This window comes from Pristis pectinata, chromosome 4 (assembly GCF_009764475.1).
Source record: "Pristis pectinata isolate sPriPec2 chromosome 4, sPriPec2.1.pri, whole genome shotgun sequence".
Lineage (NCBI taxonomy): Eukaryota > Metazoa > Chordata > Chondrichthyes > Rhinopristiformes > Pristidae > Pristis > Pristis pectinata.
Genome location: NC_067408.1, coordinates 74,909,889 through 74,927,834, shown reverse-complemented (window position 1 = coordinate 74,927,834; position 17,946 = coordinate 74,909,889).

Here is a 17,946-nt window from a genome sequence, read left to right as displayed (position 1 = left end):
CTGGAAGAGCAATTATATCTTTTGTTATGAGGTTAAACATTTTGCCCTCCCAAGTGCCCACAAATTGCAATCTCTTTCAAAACTTTTTCAGAAGCTGGTAAAAATTAATGACCAGGTGCATTGCTTTTCTTTTTTATGGTTCCTTTCTTTTTTGCTTTGGTGTTGTGGCTTCGATTTATACAGTCACCTGGTGGACATTCACTAAAGAGATGCCCTTCACGTAGTCAGCTGTGGCTCAAAGGGAAGCACTCACTTCTGGGCCTGCAGGTACTTCACATATTAACATACAAATCCAAGCTTACTGTTCGGAGAGGCAGTGAGTGCTGCACTGTCTTTCAGATGAGATACTAAACTGCGGTTCTGTCTAATCAGTTAGGTATAAGAAATCACATAGCACTATTTAAAATATTAGAGGAGATTTTCCCCTGCATTTTACCCAATATTTATTATGTAGTCAATATCACTATGAGATGATCTGATCAACATCATGCTTCTGCTTTGTCAGAGTTTACTGTCAATAAATTGGCCGTTGTGTTTCCTGCACTTCAAGACTGTCTGTGAAATGCTTTTGGGCATCATTAGGTCAGGAAATGGGTTGTAGAAATGCAAGTTTTCCACCACTGCACAATAGCTATAGACTCTGTTCAGTTCATCAATCCCCATCACTCATCGCCCAGCAATTTCTGTCAGTGTACACTTAAAGTTCACCTCACTTTCATTCACTCGAATCTACTGCAAGCTTCACACACACACACAATTCACACCTTGTATGCACTGTCAGCTCTTCAGCCATGATAGGCATATCACCCAAGCCCATTAACTGTTCAAACTGCTGCCATCATGCCCATGGATACTACCATTCAACGGGGCTTGCAGAATCTCACAACAAACGATTCTCCAACTTGTTTACACTCTTCCCACTTTCTTCTTGGACAACTGCCACGTGCAACTGGTGCCAGTAGCAATGAAGCAGAATGGAAGGTCTGTGACTGCAACCTCAATTGCAAGTGCGGAGGAGGTAAGCAAAAATCTTTTAATCTCAGAGGCCTTTCTCCTCTCTACAACCTGGCAATGTGGTGGGAGTAGAATGGGAAGAGAGTGAAAATGAAGTGACCTCATCAATGACGAAGTAGAAATGAAGTTGATGTGTCCCCTGTAGTGAAGCTTCAGAATCTGGAATCCTTGGAAACCAAGAGGGCTCTGGAGTCTCGTTCACCAAGTACATTCAAGGCAGAGATTTGATAGATTTTTAGATACTGAGGGAAACAAGGGATCTGGGGTTAGTGCACGAAAATGGCTCTGAGGTTACAGATCAGCCATGACCTTATTGAATGACAGAGAAGGCAAAAGGGGCTGAAGGGTCCACTGCTTCTATTTCATATGTTTTAATGATGCATGCAGTCAGCAGCGTGATTGCAACCATTTTGCATAATGTAGAAGCTAGTGCAGGGGTAGGATCCACACGTGCTGAGTTAGTGGATGTGTGAACATAACAAGGCAATTAGGAGCAGATGTCAGCGATTTGGCCCTTCAAGCCTGCTCTACCTTTCATTAGCCCCATGGCCAGCCTTCTACCTGAGCACCATTTTCCTGCATTCTGTCCACATCCCTTGATTTCTTTAATATCCAGAAATCTATCTAACTCAGTTTTCAATAAAGTCAGTGGTCTATCAGGTCGTGGATGGCATTCATTATAGTCACATTACCCATGTGTGAGTGGTTTGCCTGTAGCTAGTTATGGTTCAGTAGCCACTTTTTGTTTTTTTCTGGAGGCTCAAGTATAGATGTCATGATAGACTGCCTCAGAGAAAATGCTGCTGCCAGAATATGGTCATTGGTTAGACTTTTTCCCAGTGCGACAATGGCTAACACGAAGGGACATAATTTTAAGGTGATTGGAGGAAGGTATAAGGGGATGTCAGGGCTAAGTTTTTTACATAGAGAGTAGTGGGTGCTTGGAACGCACTGCCTGCAGAGGTTGTGGGGGCAGATACATTATGGACACTTAAGGGACTCTTAGATAGACACATGAATGAAAGAAAAATAGGGGGCTATGTGGGACGGAAGGGTTAGATACATCTTAGAGCAGGATAAAATGTTGGCACAACATTGTGGGCTGAAGGGCCTGTACTGTGCTGCAGTGTTCTTTGATGAGCTGGGTTTCGCCTTGCACCAGCTTGTCAGGAATTGCATGCTAGGTGTGTTACACCCCTGAGTTCACATTTGGGGTTTGCAAAGTGATCTGAATGTATACAGTGGTACTCAATGGCCTACCCTTTCTATTTGGAAGCTCAAATCTTGGTGAAACTACAAGCTTGCCTTGACTGCTGCATTCTTGCAGGAATGAGGTGTACTCAACTGTCATGGTACAGAAAATATCTAACCAACTCCCTTATGCCGCTGAAGCAATCTGTGAGCATTGTTTGTATTTCCAGCTTCAGCATAGAAAGATGCAGAAGTGTACAAGTTGATGGTCACCATAACCTGACACTGTCTCTAACCCTGCTCTGCAGACGTAGGTGTGACTGGGGTATTTAGCATATTTCAGTAAGAATCTTTTCATTGTTCTTCAATCACAGGTTGAAGACTTTCAGAGGATGAAGAATCCAGCAGAGGTATCCCTTTCCTTTTCCTGACTTCCAGCATTGTCCTTCTCGGCATGTCCTGTCTTCATTCTCTGCAATGCTGCATTTCAAGAGGAATGGCCCCTGAGGCACCCAGGAGTGATTGAGTACTGCAGAGGCCATGAAGTCAGTGCAAACTTCACGAGCTGCTTGTGCATCTGAACTCCAAAGAAGTCTGGAAGCACCAAACACTAATCTGACAGTTAACCTGTAAGTTAACGATGACCTCTTTAAATAGCAATGTGTTAGGGGAGGCAATGGGAGGGATCCCTGCTGCTGTCAAATACTGGATCCTCCATGTGTGCCGGATACTTCATGGATGTTGCATTTGACAGTTGCACGCTGATGCCCTTTAGGATCTGTCTGCTCTGCTTATTTCTGACAGACATAGCATTGCACCTTCCCATTGCACTAATGGGTTGTGCAAAGTGTCACATTGGAAGCAAAGAGACACACCAGTCATCCAAAGAATGGCCATGAGTAGCTGACTTTTATGGCCTGAGGTTTTTTTGTGAAGGAAGGGTGCACAGGGCAAGATTGAATGTTAAGACTTTGTTGCTGTCAGAGAAGGCAGCAGAGGGGCAATGCTCACTGTATACCAGCTTGTTTAGTTTGGAAGGCAGCCACATCTGTGCATTTCTGTTTTTTGCCAGAAAAAATATCTCTATATAGCCCTTTCACTTTTAATGGCATCATTTTACAGATTCAAATATAAAAGCTGCTGAAAAATAATGTCCATATCCCATTTCAAGGCAGTTTCACTAAATTAATACTAGACATTAGAAGGAAATTGGCAAAGAAAAAACTGTGTATGTTCCTAATTCAACATCTATTTTCTTGAATCTTGTAAACTCAGGACCCCATCAAATTTATATATAAATGCTGACAGATCTGAATGGTGCCTCACAAGGCATACAGAAGAGATAAGGGTGATACTCATGCTTTACTGTGGCTCTACATAATAATAAAAAAATAATTTCTTCGATCAGCCACCCTCCTGTTTTCTTTAGGTGACTTTGTGACATGTGGAATGATGTCAATTTGTGCTTGGCACTGTTTTATCTGGAGCTCTGACAACTAAAGACACAGGCGACACTGTGGTTATTTTTGGAAAGTCTTGTTCACTCCCAGGTTTTTCATTGTTTGGATAATTTCCTTTCTAATGCTGCATACTGATCAACTCTTGAAACAATTAAAGGCACTGCTCCATTCTAACACCAAGTTATAAAGACCAAGATACAGATTTTCAGTCTAAGACAGTCTGAATTCTGTTAGTGATTCCTATTTGCTTAAAGGCTCGAGCAGCATTGTGCTTCATGGCAGGTTAAAAAAGAAAATGTTAGACAAATATTTGAAAAGTCTTTAAAAGAATGAAGGAAAACGTGAGGAATTTCAGACTTAACTTTTCTCAGGCCAACCTCATGTGAATTGCTTCTGGGTTCCTCTCTGTTTGAAAACATATGTATAACCTGTAAGTTTTGAGTTAGCAAATGCTAACTGGATGAATATCTCAGAGAACCTTTTAAGGTTATCACTTTCAGTTCTTACAGATCTAAAAATAGTGGCAAATTAATAAAATAGAACCCAGTCAATAATTTCCAAGATAACAAATCCAAATGCTGGTAACATGGTCATTCATGCCTTTCATCATGATGCTTAATCAATCTATTACTCTGCTGGCTGACCTTCTATTATCCACCCTCCATAATTATCTCCTTTGCAGCCTTTACCAATCCTCGCCTATGGTAGCTCCAGGGGCATGCACATTTAAAATGACCACATTTGAAAGGGCACAACCCTAATCACGACCTCAGTTTAGCAACAATATGACCACTTTGACCACTTTGCACCACGATGGACTTTTTTTTTGTTCTAATTGTGTTTTTTCTTATATAATTTTCTATAATTTATTTTAATTTTTTTTTCTCGTGAATGTTGTGCCTCTGATGCTATGTGCCAGTGATGCTGCTGCAAGTAAGTTTTTCATTGCACCTGTGCATGCATGTACATGTGCATATGACATTGACCTTGACTTTGACTTTGACAAGGCTGACGAGGCTGATCCAGTCTTGGTCTCAATACCACTTTCCTGCTTTCCCTTCATACCCCTTGACACCCTTGTAGTTTAGATGAATCTGGATCTCTCCATAGAAGATATTCAATAACACAGCCTCCACAAGTCCCTGGGGTAGGAATTCTAAAGATTTACAAAGCTCTGAGTGAAGGAATTCCTTCTCATCTCCATATGCAATGGATGACCACTCTTTCCGAAACTATGTCCTTAGTTCTAGATAACCCTACTAAGGGCAACATCTTCTCAGCATCCACCTTGTCATTCCCCTTCCAAATCTTTTATGTTTCAAAAAGACTTCCTCATTCATTTAATGAGTATAGGTCAACTTTTATTCAGAAGTCAACCCCCTTCTTCTCAGGAATCACCTTGGTGAATCATCTTAAACTGCCTCCAATACAAGCACGTTCCACCTTAAATCTGGAGATCAAAACACTTAATGCAGTACTCCTGGTGCAGTCTCACTTGTGTCCTGTAAAGTTGCATCAAACTACTTTACCTTTATGTACCATACCCTTCCTAGTAAAGTCCAACATCCCATTAGTCTTCCTGACTACTTTCTGCATCTATCTGTTAATCTTTAATGTTTCATGTAAAAGGAACTGAAAGGTTCCGTACTGTTCTGTATTGCAACATTTCTGTTTCAATAATAGTTCACTCTTTCATACTTCTTTTCAAAGTGAATAACTTCACAATTTCCCATGCTGTATTTCAACTACTCAAGTTTTTCCCAACACCAATCTCAAGAGCCAGTTGCCCAAAACTGGCTGAAATAGACAACTTCTAATGTTCCTCTTCCTTCACCAAAGTATCTGGCCTTCATTTAACCATCCTAAGTCATGTCAAATCCAAGCTGGGTATGTGGGAGAGTAACAGGATCTGTAGTGACCTTTCTTTCCTGCTAGTGATTCGTTTGAAGACCAATGCCATCATACACATTTGCACCTCTTTCATTTAAAGCAAACATCTGGATCAGAAAGGTCATTACCTGGATAAGCTGTCTGAGCTCAACTCACATTTAAGTGGAGCTGTCAAGCCTCTAGAACTGTACTGGGGACTCCAGGAATTAAAAATTACTATCCTGATTGCTGGAATGAGTAACGTGAGAAAAGCATTGATCCATTTAAAGAAATTGTGTGATCTTTTTTGCTTCATTTCTGCCCTTCTTTTCAGTAGTTATGAAAGTACTGGGATAGGGGAATAAGAATGCTTGTCTCGATGGAGCAGTTGCAGGCCATGAAATGAAACCTCAAATTCAGCCAGAGCAGACAATCCCTGCCTTAAGTTGTGGAAGAATAAAAGAAGGCTGGCCTGGCCTTGGCTGAGGGAAAGGAGCGTGATGGATAAATCCAGTGAATCAAGCCAAGAGAACAAGGAGTGAACCTGGCTGGTCCTATGAAACAAATGAAATGTGTGGTAAGGCAGGCATTCATTGCAAAGGTCTATTTGACATGATTTGTAAGGCACGCCTGCAAGGCATTGTGTTCTGTTTGAATTGCTGACCCTCCTCGAAAGGAAAAGACTGTGTGTGTCCCAGTGGAGACAGACGTGAAAGCAAACAAGGAGAGTGTGGATTGTAAAAGACAGACACCCATAAGTGATCCTTGAAGGGTGGCTGGGGATTAAGGGGAATTACTTTAAGTGACCACAGCAGTGGTTCCCTCCCCTCAACCTTCCCACTCTGACTGCTACAAATAACTATGTTCTATTAACGGAATGTTAAGAGTTTTCATGACAAAAACAGCATTAAAATGAAATCCTGCATTTAACAAGGTTTCTTTTACTGCTCTAGGATGTCCCAAATGTGGCACTTTTGATGTGTAAATACTATTAGTTCTGTGTGGGGAATCTTTCCATTCAAAACAAAGCAGCTCGATATTGGAGTATGTTTTCCAAGCAGCTCTTTTAAAGAACCATAGATACTTAGAGCATAGAAAGTCATCACTAAAGGGCAGTATTTACTTTGCAAGTAATGTTAAGGCAAATGATATATGCTGTTAATTATGCATAATTGCTATAACGACCTCAGGGTGGGGATCTGAAGCATGGGTAAGGTTGGAAATCTCAAACTTGATGCCAGGAAAGGTGCTACTCCACAGTAATCTTGGGAAAGCCATTTCTCACTTTCAGACCAAGCTCGCTAGAGAAAATTATGCCTTTTCATTTCATGTCTATATCCCTTTAAAGATGCGATAATGTTAATTACCGCTTGCCAACCTCTCTGGCACTGAAAATTAAATTTTATAACCGTGGATTTTATTTCTGCAGGTTTTGATTGCTGTTCGAAATATTAAAAATGTCAGAATTAAAGGTAAGACATTTTTTAAATCCTCCTTCCACTCCATTTTATTCTTCTCTTGTAATCTAGTTATTTTCTTTATTCCTTTTCAGTGCCTAATTTGACATTGAATTTGCCTGATCTATTTTACACTTTCTTCTTGCACCGTGTGGCATGCTTCACCAACCTTGAATTTGTTTGGTTATAGAGATGCCCTAGTGGTTTCCCTCCCTCACTCAGATCACAGAGGCCCATCATGCTCATATGTTCAACAACTTGCTAAGAAAATAATTCATAAACTTAAGGTGCAATGGCAAGTTGAACTAACAGGAGAAATTATTAATTTGCTAGCCAATGCAAAATCTGGGCAATAAAGTTATATATATCTTTAAAAAAGTCTCCTCATCTTCTCTCTGCTGCTTTTACCAATTATCTAAATTCTGCTTCTTCTAGTTATTGATGTGGCCATCAAGTAAAGCAGTACCTCCCTAGCTCTTCAGCACTTTTGATCCGGAGACATGAGGTTGAAGCTCATCATGAATACAGAAGCATTTAGTATGCAAGCAATAAAAAGCTCACCTCAGTAACGGTGACAATTCAGGGAAGGAAGTCTGCCATCCTTATATGGTCTTGTCTGTAGGTGACTCCAGATCCAACAATGTGGACAAATCATAACTGAAATGGCAAAGCAAACCACTCTGTACAGAGAGCAATAAAGCATGGATAATAAATTGTCTGAAATGTCCACACTGATAGATGAACAAACAATAATTCTATTAAAATCCTTCATAATTTTGGGTACCTCTGTTGCTTACCCTTGTTTAAGTTGAACATTCAAACTATTCAACTCTCTCAGATCTGAAGTACATTGTACCTGAATTCATAGTGATCACACAAACTTTCTCTAATTTTTTGCATATGCTTAAATAAGAAAGAGGGGGTATTAGTACAAGAATGTAATAGGTAAGCATAAAACTACCTTGTTTGAAAAAGGCATTGCAAAGTCTCCAAAATAACCATGAAGCTGGTTGAAAACCTAACGTGCCAGTGTTCAGTGGAACAAGATGGTGGTTAAGAATTAGAGGTAGAAGGTATTGATCCATGTAAGTGACAGATGATGCAAGGGATTTTGCTCATAACTTGACCTTTTCCTGAAAATGCTGTATTTAACGTACAACCGGTAAACAAGAAAGCAGGAAAGATGAATGGAGGTGAGGGGAGGATGAGAATTGAAGGGGAGGGGTGGTCCTCAAAGATTTAGAACCCTGATTGTATTTTAACCCAGGTCTCAGTGAAACAGCAGTCACCATGTTCCTGGCCATGGGAACCAAAAGAAGTCCTCCCAGGAAAGGTGAATCAGAGGACTGGAAGAGTTTGGGATTGTTGGTTGTTCAGTATGAATGAGGATGATTCATTAAACCAAAACATTACATAATTGGAAGTGAGGTTAATGGCGGTTGATCAAATATAACCTGTCTCATACTATTGTTCAAAGACAAAATAACACCTTTGTCCTTCATGTGGCATGAAGTCTATTTGTGGTCTGCTTCCAGGCAGTGTGACTTTTAAAGTCATTGGTCAGCTGCTAGTACTTTCCTGGATTGTATTGTGTGCCGTCAGCTGGGGCTCTGTTGATAGTCCTCTTGCCTTTGCGCCAGAAGGTTCTGGGATCAAATCCCACTCCAGAGGTGAGTGCCAAAATTTAGTTTGGCAGCCCAGTGCAGTGCCATGCTGCTGAAAGTACTGTCCCTAAAATGGGATGTTAAACTGGGGATCTGTTTATTCTCCCAGGTTCCACTGTACTATTTTGAATCAGTTTTGAGCCGTATTTGTTCTTCACTCAGCACTGTTGGGGCAGGTCATATGGTTGTTATTGCCTTGCTTTTTGTTGTGTGTTTACAATGTGGAAACTAGTTGTTATACTGCCTACATTAAAACTGGCCTAGTCTTCAAATAAAAAGTGATTTAGGGTGCCTAGAAGGATTGTTCTCTTATATGCAGATTTTTAAAAATCAGAATGTTAACAATAAAATATTTCAAATATTTTGTTTAATGTGAAGCACTTGGAACTCCTTGAGTAAATGAAAAGTGCGATATGAATGCAAGGCCTTTAATTTCGGTTTGTAGGTCTATCACTGAAATTGGCTGGTTGGCACCAGTTTGGGACAATTGTGCTTTTCCATGTCCAAGGAAAAACAGTGCAGGGAGGGGGAGAGAGGCCAATATCAATTCACAGATGTTTATTGGTTTAGCAAATCTTTACACTTAGTTTCTCATTATATGGCTAGAACTAAGAAATAGTTAGTGGTGTTCTGTGTCTCAACAGCTATGTGGGAGCGAGTTTGGAATATTTGTCACTAACAATCTCAAGATTACATTATGAGATTAAAATTTTGTTTTGCAAGTGGAATTGCAGCTTTCTTTCAGATGTGGAAGGGCTGAGCAGAACAAGGGTTGGTTCCCAGACCCAGTGGAGCCCAGGCAGTAGGTGGTACAGTGACAGAGCAAATAAACTCTCTGGGGCATCTGCCACAGCAGATGATCCAGAGGCAAAGTGCAAGAATGATCAACAATCTGTTTGGGAGGTAGAGAGTTTCTAAACCTAAAGGAAGAAACAACTTTTACTTATTTAGATTCTTTCACAACATCAGTATATTCCAAACCATCCACAGTTAATGAAATATGTTTGTAGTCCATTCACAGCTGTAATGAAGGAAAAGCTGCAGCCAGTCTGTGCACAGTAAGCTCCCACAAACAGCAGTGATATTAAGTGCATAATCTGTATTCAAATGACGTTCACTATTAATCGGGACATGAGGAAGAACTCTTTGGCATTTTTTTAAAAGAGGGTGGATATGTCCCAATACATTATATGTACTTGTAAGAAAGGTAAAGTTTCAAATCAGTAAGTGTGTGTTATATAGATTTTAAAACACAGAAACAGATCTGGTTAGACTGGTGTATAGTGATAATCTCATGTGCTGAGCCTCTTCCATCTCCTATTGTTTCTCTTTCATTGACCACCTACCTGAAGCACACTTGAGGTTCAAGATTTACTCTTTGTGACAGAAAGTCAGCTGAGTTGGCTGCTTTCAAGTCCACTGGCCATGAAATAAAGCTGTGGGGATTTTACCTACTTGCCGTAATTAATGGGTTACCACTTAGCTTCCTGAGGGAATGGCTGAGAAGTCAATTGGAATTAGCTGCTGTTCTACAGCACTGAACTTGCTGGCACTGAGGGTGAGGTCAGGAAGTTCCATGGGGATCTTGCAGCAGGGAAGAATGTGAGCAAATTGGTAAATTGATTTACCGAGGTACAGTGAAAAACTTGTCATGCATACCATTCGTACAGATCAATTTGTTACAACAAAGCATCAAGATATTACAAGGTAAAACAATAACAGAGTGCAGAATAAAGTGTTACAGTTGCAGAGAAAGTGCAGTGCAGGTAGACAATGAGGTGCAAAGTCATAACAAGGTAGATAGTGAGCTCAAGAATCTATCTTACTAGGGAACCATTAAATAGTCTTATAACAGCGGGATAGAAGCTGTCCTTGAGCCTGGTGTTACATGCTTTCAGGCTTTTGTATCTTCTCTCCGATGGGTGGGCAGGGTCTTTGATTATGCTGGCTTCTTTACCAAGGCAGCGAGAAGTGTAGACAGAGTTCATGGAAGGGAGGCTGGTTTCTGTGATGTGCTGAGCTGTGTCCACAACTCTCTTCAGTTCCTTGCAGTCCCAGGCAGAGCAGTTGCCATACCAAGCTGTGATGCATCCAGATAGGATGCTTTCTATGGTGCATTGATAAACACTGGTGAGGGTCAAAGGGGACATGCCAAATTTCTTTAGCCTCCCGAGGCTACTATTATTATATTAGTAGAGGTGCTGGTGAGCTTTCTTGGCTGTGGCGTCAACATGGTTGGACCAGAACAGGCTATTGGTGATGTTCACTCCTAGAAACTTGAAGCTCTCAACCCTCTTGACCTCAGCAGTGCAGGTCTAACTCTTCTAAAAAGAATTCCTTGTCCTAATACTCCTGAGGAGAATTCCTGGTCCTTCGGAACCCATATAGAAAATTATGAAGCTTGCCTTGTATGGTTTCTTCTGCTTCTACTAACAGAACTTATTTTAATAATTGCTCTTTGTAGACTTTGTATCAAGAATTATTCATTTACCTGTTTAATGTTCAATACATTTGTTTCAATTTGTCATGGTTTGCAGCCTGACCTTAGACTGTATGGTCTTTGCTTAATGAAGTCAAGCAGATCTCATGATTCCTTGTACAAACAGCCAGTTCTGACCTGAAGGAATACTGCACAGTCAGTAGTGCTGCCTTTTGGATAAAAACTAAACCCAAGTCCAAAGTTCAGTGGACATAAAAAAATTCCATCCTATGAAAAAGAACTGGAAAGTTATCTCTAATATTCTGACCAATATTTGTCCCACAATCAACATAATTTCTGGTTTATTGCCCTTTTCATGCTGTGGATATTTTATTTGCCCCACACTTCCTGTGTTACACTAGTGAATGTATCACACTAACTGTAAAGAGCTCTGGGACATGTTGAAAGATGTGGTTTGGGTGAAGCTTGTTTATTGCATTTGAGCAATTTCCAAGAAAATCTACTCAAAATTAAAAATTGTCCTGAGGCAGGGAGCACGGCGAGTAAGATGCAAGTTATTTCCCAGCAAGCCTGTGGGGTAAAGCTGCTCTCACTTCTTTCTTATCAAATCAGTGTTTGATAAAAGTTGCATTTGCCTCTGATAACAACGTGTTGTCATGTGTTTCTTATCTGAATAATAGTAAAATTATTCTGAACAATCAGTATATTCAATGAATAACAACCCTCAGAGGAAACTGCAAAGGGGAGTACCCCGCCTACATTCCAGAAATTAAACAAAACTGAGAAGAATCAAACTTCTTCTGGACTCCAGGAAGTTCTCCTTACAAGCTTGCAGAGAATTTAAAGAGATGACTAGGCTCTGCATTCCACCTTAACTGTGCTCTTACCTCTTAAAGGGGCACTTTCAACCCCCTCCACCAACCTGCGTCCCCAACAATCCCATTAAGGCTGAGTGGTTCACAAAACTGTAAAGGGTGGCTGGTTCAGCTGAAGTTGGATATTTTCTTGTCAAAAGCTTTCATGTGATCTGATCTGCAGCATTTACATGCAAGGGGATGGTTAACTCAGTCGGGTGAACATGTGCTAGTTGAAGCTGTTCTTAGACTGACAGCCTTTTGGAAAGTTTTGGGGGTGGTATGATGGAGTCGACGTTGATTATCAGATGACTCACAAAGTTTTGCAAGAGGATGAGGAGGCTTTTGCGGGGTTTCTCCGGTTTAAAATTAAGATTTGGTGTTAAAGAAAGATTGAGCAGATGTACAGAATGTAATTTGGAGATTAGTTCTGTAGCCCAGAAGTCCATGCGATTTACTCAGTTAGGATAGGCCAGAATTCAGCTTTGTTGTTAATGAGCTAAAAATAAGATCACAAGCGGCTGCCTATTTCAGCCTTCTGCAATTAAAAATGCACTTTGGATTGAGTGAAATGTGCTATTAACCATTTCTGTGTCACTTCACTTCATTCTGGATATCTAATCTTTTGGTGTGAGCTCTGTTTATGTTTCTGACTTGATTTCAGCATTGGACGTGCATTGTGACATCATTCTCTGTATAATGTTCCTTTCAGCGTGTTGTCCAGGAAATTAGGGCACGTTGTTCCATGAGTGACGTAAGTAAACATATGCCATAGGATGGCACTGGATCGGATCCCACTTATGTACTATAATTGCATTCCATTCTTCCCTCCCCTTCCCTCCCTCCTCAGTGCTGACACAACCAACTCTGTCCACAATTTCCACCCACCAACCCCCTGATTAGATGGGCACTGACCTCTTGAATACCTGAGCCATCAAAGGCCCCATTACCCCATATTCAAAACCCAGTCTGCCAGCTCTCCAGTTCCTACTTATTGTCTCAACCCTTGTTCCAACTACCAGTTTGATTGCCCATGCATCTCTCCCTGCCTCCACTGGGCCCACATCCCTCATCCTCATCACTGACCTGATCCCACCCCCCCAACTCCAAGAAGTCCCAGTCAGGCCTCCAGCCAGTGGACATCTCTATCCCTAATCCCTGGCTCCAATCCCGGCTTCAGTACCAGCAGTTGTACTGGCTGGAGATGTGCTAATGGAAGCCAATTCCATGACTGGCACCTGGGTTGCTTGGCCTAAAATGTAACAAAATTCATTAACTGTCCTCTCAATCAAAAGTGCTCAGGATTCTGACTTTAAAAATTATCTTCTTCTCAAGTTATGCTGGCCTTCATTCCATAAGCAGTTTATTTCTTCCATAGTTTATGGCATCACAATTTACATCCATGAAAGTGAAAATCAATAGGAAATCCATGGCCCTGATTTAGCTTCCAAAAGGGCGATCTTTAAAACCTAATCACTGCATATAACAAGTAGATCAGGCTGGTAATGGTGGTGTATTATAGACATTATTACCTTTACATCAACACCATCATAACTTTCTGGATACTTTGGGCCTTGAGAGTAGTGGTCCTCTCTTACATTTGTGGGGGAACTGCCACTAATGTTGGATTAGTGCAAAGGATCACATGTTCATGATGGTCAGTGTGGACTCTGTGGGCCAAAGGGCCTGCTTCTGTGCTGTATGTCTCTATGACCCAATGATCAGAGATAAATATTGGTTAGGGAGACAATCGTGGACAGGGGGAGACAATGGCATCATTGGCCAAGGGGATGGTAGTGGAAGGGATATGTGGCTATATAACCATTAAGAAGAACAGTACTAGAAGGAAATGGATGCATTGGATTCCATGGTGGTGGCTGAGGTAGGGTTAGATTGATTCATTAATGGAAATGGAGGCCTCAAGCTCTGGATTCGAGGGCCTCATGTGTGCCATAATATTTTACACTTGTGATTTAAAAGTGAGTACAACATGTGGTTTAACTTAACACTGTTCGCTCAGCTGACTTTGTGTGTGTATGAGCATCATATGCATGGACCCAGAATCTGCCGGCATGCAAAGTACCTAATCCTGATAACTTTCAGACGTGAATGCTTCGTGTAAAGTGAATGTTTTCTGCAAAGTATTTTCTGTTGCTTTGCTTAGGTGAATTTGCTTATCTGCATGTGGTAGGAAGTTTACAGATTATAAGCAGTGAATCTGTAGAAACCCAAGCCATGGCAAAGAAGCTAATTGGCAAGCTTCAAATGTGCTTTCAGTTCAGTTGTGCTGTATATACAATATAATATCAGATATAAAGTACACAAAAACTGCTCAGTGTTTCAAAAACAGGTTAAATTAGGAAGCACTGGAGCCTGTTTCTCAGGCTTTGTCCCCAAGTACTTTACATGTGTCAAGATGGGAAGTAACTTGAAGGTTATTTCTCAATCAAAAGTGGAATGATCTCCAATAAAAGGAGGCCATTTGGCCCTCCATGCTTGTTCTTGCTTTGATGATCACAGTTCAGGCTAGTAGCAAGGAAGTACAATCAACTTCATTAGCACCACCCCAAATAAGATTCAAGGTCAGCTGTTGCTCCTAATCTTAACTGGTATCTTGTGACTCCTGGTGGAAATTAGAGGCAGGAGGAATCTGTCCCACTGTGGATAAACAGCTGACTTTCAATCTGGGAGTAGCCACTAGATGAGACAACAGGGGCTGTGACGCACATAGCCCTAACCACTTCGTCAGATAATTTTTAATAGTAATTGAGTTAGATATTGACCTTTTACCCGTATTCAAATCCTGTTTAGACTAATTGGATGAATGCCTCTTTCTGTCTGTCACTTAAAAGTTCCTGTGTCTAATAAGTGGGTGGTTAATCAGCCAAAGAACTGTGGACTGACTATTGCGGGAAATGGAAAACATCACCTTGGTGCAATAAAGGGTCAGCTTCTAAGGTTAGAGTCAATGGACATGTTGTTCGTCTTGTGTTACGTAGTTCTGCTGGCCTGCTAGACCCTAGTGGTTTATTTCTTGTCTTAACAGGTGCCTATTCTTTTTGCACAATTGTAAAGGGAAATACAGGCTTACATACTGAAACTGTTTTTCTTCCAGCTCCTCCAAATGTCTGGCACACCTAATGCATGGAGGAGCTCGGACATGGGCAGTGGAATCCGATTTCAGTGACTTTGGACCACACACATGTGGCCAGTCAGTGCCTTAGAAACTGTCCCTCACAATGACTTGTATGGCCAATGTTCTTAATACTTGATCACCCACCCATCCATTTGTGATTCCACATCCTCCCCCGCTGTGACCCTTGTCTAACCAACCCCCACCCCACTGATCTGCCACCCGACACCCAGCTTAACCATCTCCTGACCACCAACCCCCCTCCCCAACATTTCTTGCCTGCAGTATCCCATGGATCTCTCACCCCACTTGTCCATAAAGATCTGCCATTCAAAGTCCCTCATCCAGGTCACTCCCTCCTCTCAATCTGCTGCTCAACTTTCACCTGCCTCAATCCTGACCCCTGACCGCCCTACTCAATTCCATCCTCCCTGAATCACACCCCAATCCCACCACCACCATTCCCCAGGTCCTTCTCACTCCCCAGTGCCCGAGCACCCCTTCCTTGGACACCGTAGCTCTGTGACCTGCACCAGACCTCTGTGATGGCCAAGCAAGTAAAATGAAAGACCTTTGGGAGTATTCTATAGTGTATCTTGAACTGGTGCTCCAGATTTTTGTTGGCTGCCACATGAAGGCCAATTAGTTTTACCAGAGCTCCTCATAGAGTCATAGACCGGTGAAGTCATACAGCACAGAAATGGGCCCTTTGTTCATCATATTCATGCCAACCTTTTTGCCCATGTATACTAATCCCACTTGCCTGAATTAGGACCATATCCTTCTATGCCTTGTCTATTTAGGTGTTTGCCTAAATACCTCTTAAGCTTAATAATTGTATCTGATTCCACCACCTCCTTTGGCATTGCATTCCAGATATAAGATAAGATATCTTCATTAATCACACGTACATCAAAACACACAGTGAAATGCATCTTTTTTGCTTAGAGTGTTCTGGGGGCAGCCCGCAAGTGTTGCCACACTTCCGGTGCCAACATAGCATGCCCACAACTTCCTAACCTGTACATCTTTGGAATGTGGGAGGAAACTGGAGCACCCAGAGGAAACTCATGCAGACACAAGGAGAACATACACACTCCTTACAGACACTGGCCGGAATTGAACTGAGGTTGCTGGTGCTGTAATAGCGTTATGCTCATTGCTACATTACCATGCATGCCCAATCACTCTCTGTATAAAATACTCAGATCCCCTGTAAAACTCCCACCCCTTAAACCTGTGCCCTCTTGATTTTTATACCATAGGAAAAAGATTTTAACTATCTACTCTATCTATGCATTTTATAATCTTATATACTTCTATTGGGTCACTGCTTAGTCTCCTTCACTCCAGGGAAAACAAGCTCAGCCTATCTAATCTCTCCCCATAACTAAAGTCTTCCAATCCAGACAACATTGTGGTGAATCTCCTCTGCACTTTCCCCAGCCGCTTGATCCCACACGATGTTACATGCAGCCTTGCCTTTTGCACGCTGTTTAGCCACACCTTCTGGTGGTTCTTTCCCACCAGTGAGACAGCATATACTCAGGGATTGCAATGGAGAAGTCCGTGAGTACGACCGAGTCATGCTGTTGCTTGACTAGTCTTCGGGACAGCTCTCCCATTTTACACACTTGTCCCCGGACAATGCAAGGGGTCAATTGGCTGGGAGTGACTTTGACTGTCCAAATTCAGGGCCCAGAAGGGTACTGAGTGATCCATCCATTCTTTCTCTGTTTCACTGTGATACAACTTGTGGCCATTTTGAAGTCAAACACATATCTTCATAAAAGCACAGAAGGAACCATTCAGTCCACTTGGTCCATGCCAGCTCCCATTAATCCCTTTCCATCCCCCCCCAAATATTTTTCTGTATCCCTGAAACTTATTCTTTCTCAACTCCTCTTTGATTTTCTTTGCTATTAACATACACTAAGGGGTAAAGTACAGTCACCAATTAACCTACTGTCACAACTTTCCATTATGGGAGAAATCTGGAGCCCCCAAAGAAATGTCTTGTGGTCACAGAGGGAATATGCAAACACCACACAGACAACATCCAAGGTCAGGATTGAACACATGTCCTTCGACTGTGAGGCAGCAGTATTAACTGCTGCACCACTCTGCCACCAAGGTGTAGATGGTGGATTTCCTCCACTGAAGAATACGAGAGAACCAAATGGGTTTTTATAATGTGACAGTAATTTAGTGGTCAGCATTATGACTGATATTGTGTGTTTTAAAAAAATTCTAGATTGTTAATTAAAGTTAAATTCCACAACTGCTCAGGTGGGATTTCAGCTGATGTCTCGGGATTGTTAGTTTAGACTTTTGGATTACTAGCCTCATAACATAACCACTGTACCACCACCAAATCCACTATTCAATCTGAACCTAAATGTGCTGTCCCAGAGCTCTAACCGAAGCAGAATACTTGAGATGTGTAACTTTCATTCTTGAACACTGACATCCTTCGACAAAAAAAGCAAATTGTAGAGTCTGGAAATGTGAAATGAAAACAGAAAATGCTGGTAGGATCTGTGGAGAGAGAAACAGAATTAACATTTCAGATGGATGACCTTTTACTGGAATTTCAGAGCACCAACATCATTATCTATTGTGGAGCTGTTTGTTTAGCAATGAGATGATCTAAGCACCAATTTACACATTTAATGGTGGTCTACCTCCTGACACAGTTACATCCTGGATCACCTAAAAAAAGCTCCACAGATTTAATGGGAACAATGCTGGCTCAGAGTTGGCACATGCTGCTTACTGTTACATTGGATTGTTTGTTTCCCATTTTATGCTCAAGAAAGAGACTCAGCACTTGACATTTCCTCCACAATCAAAATGATCTCAGC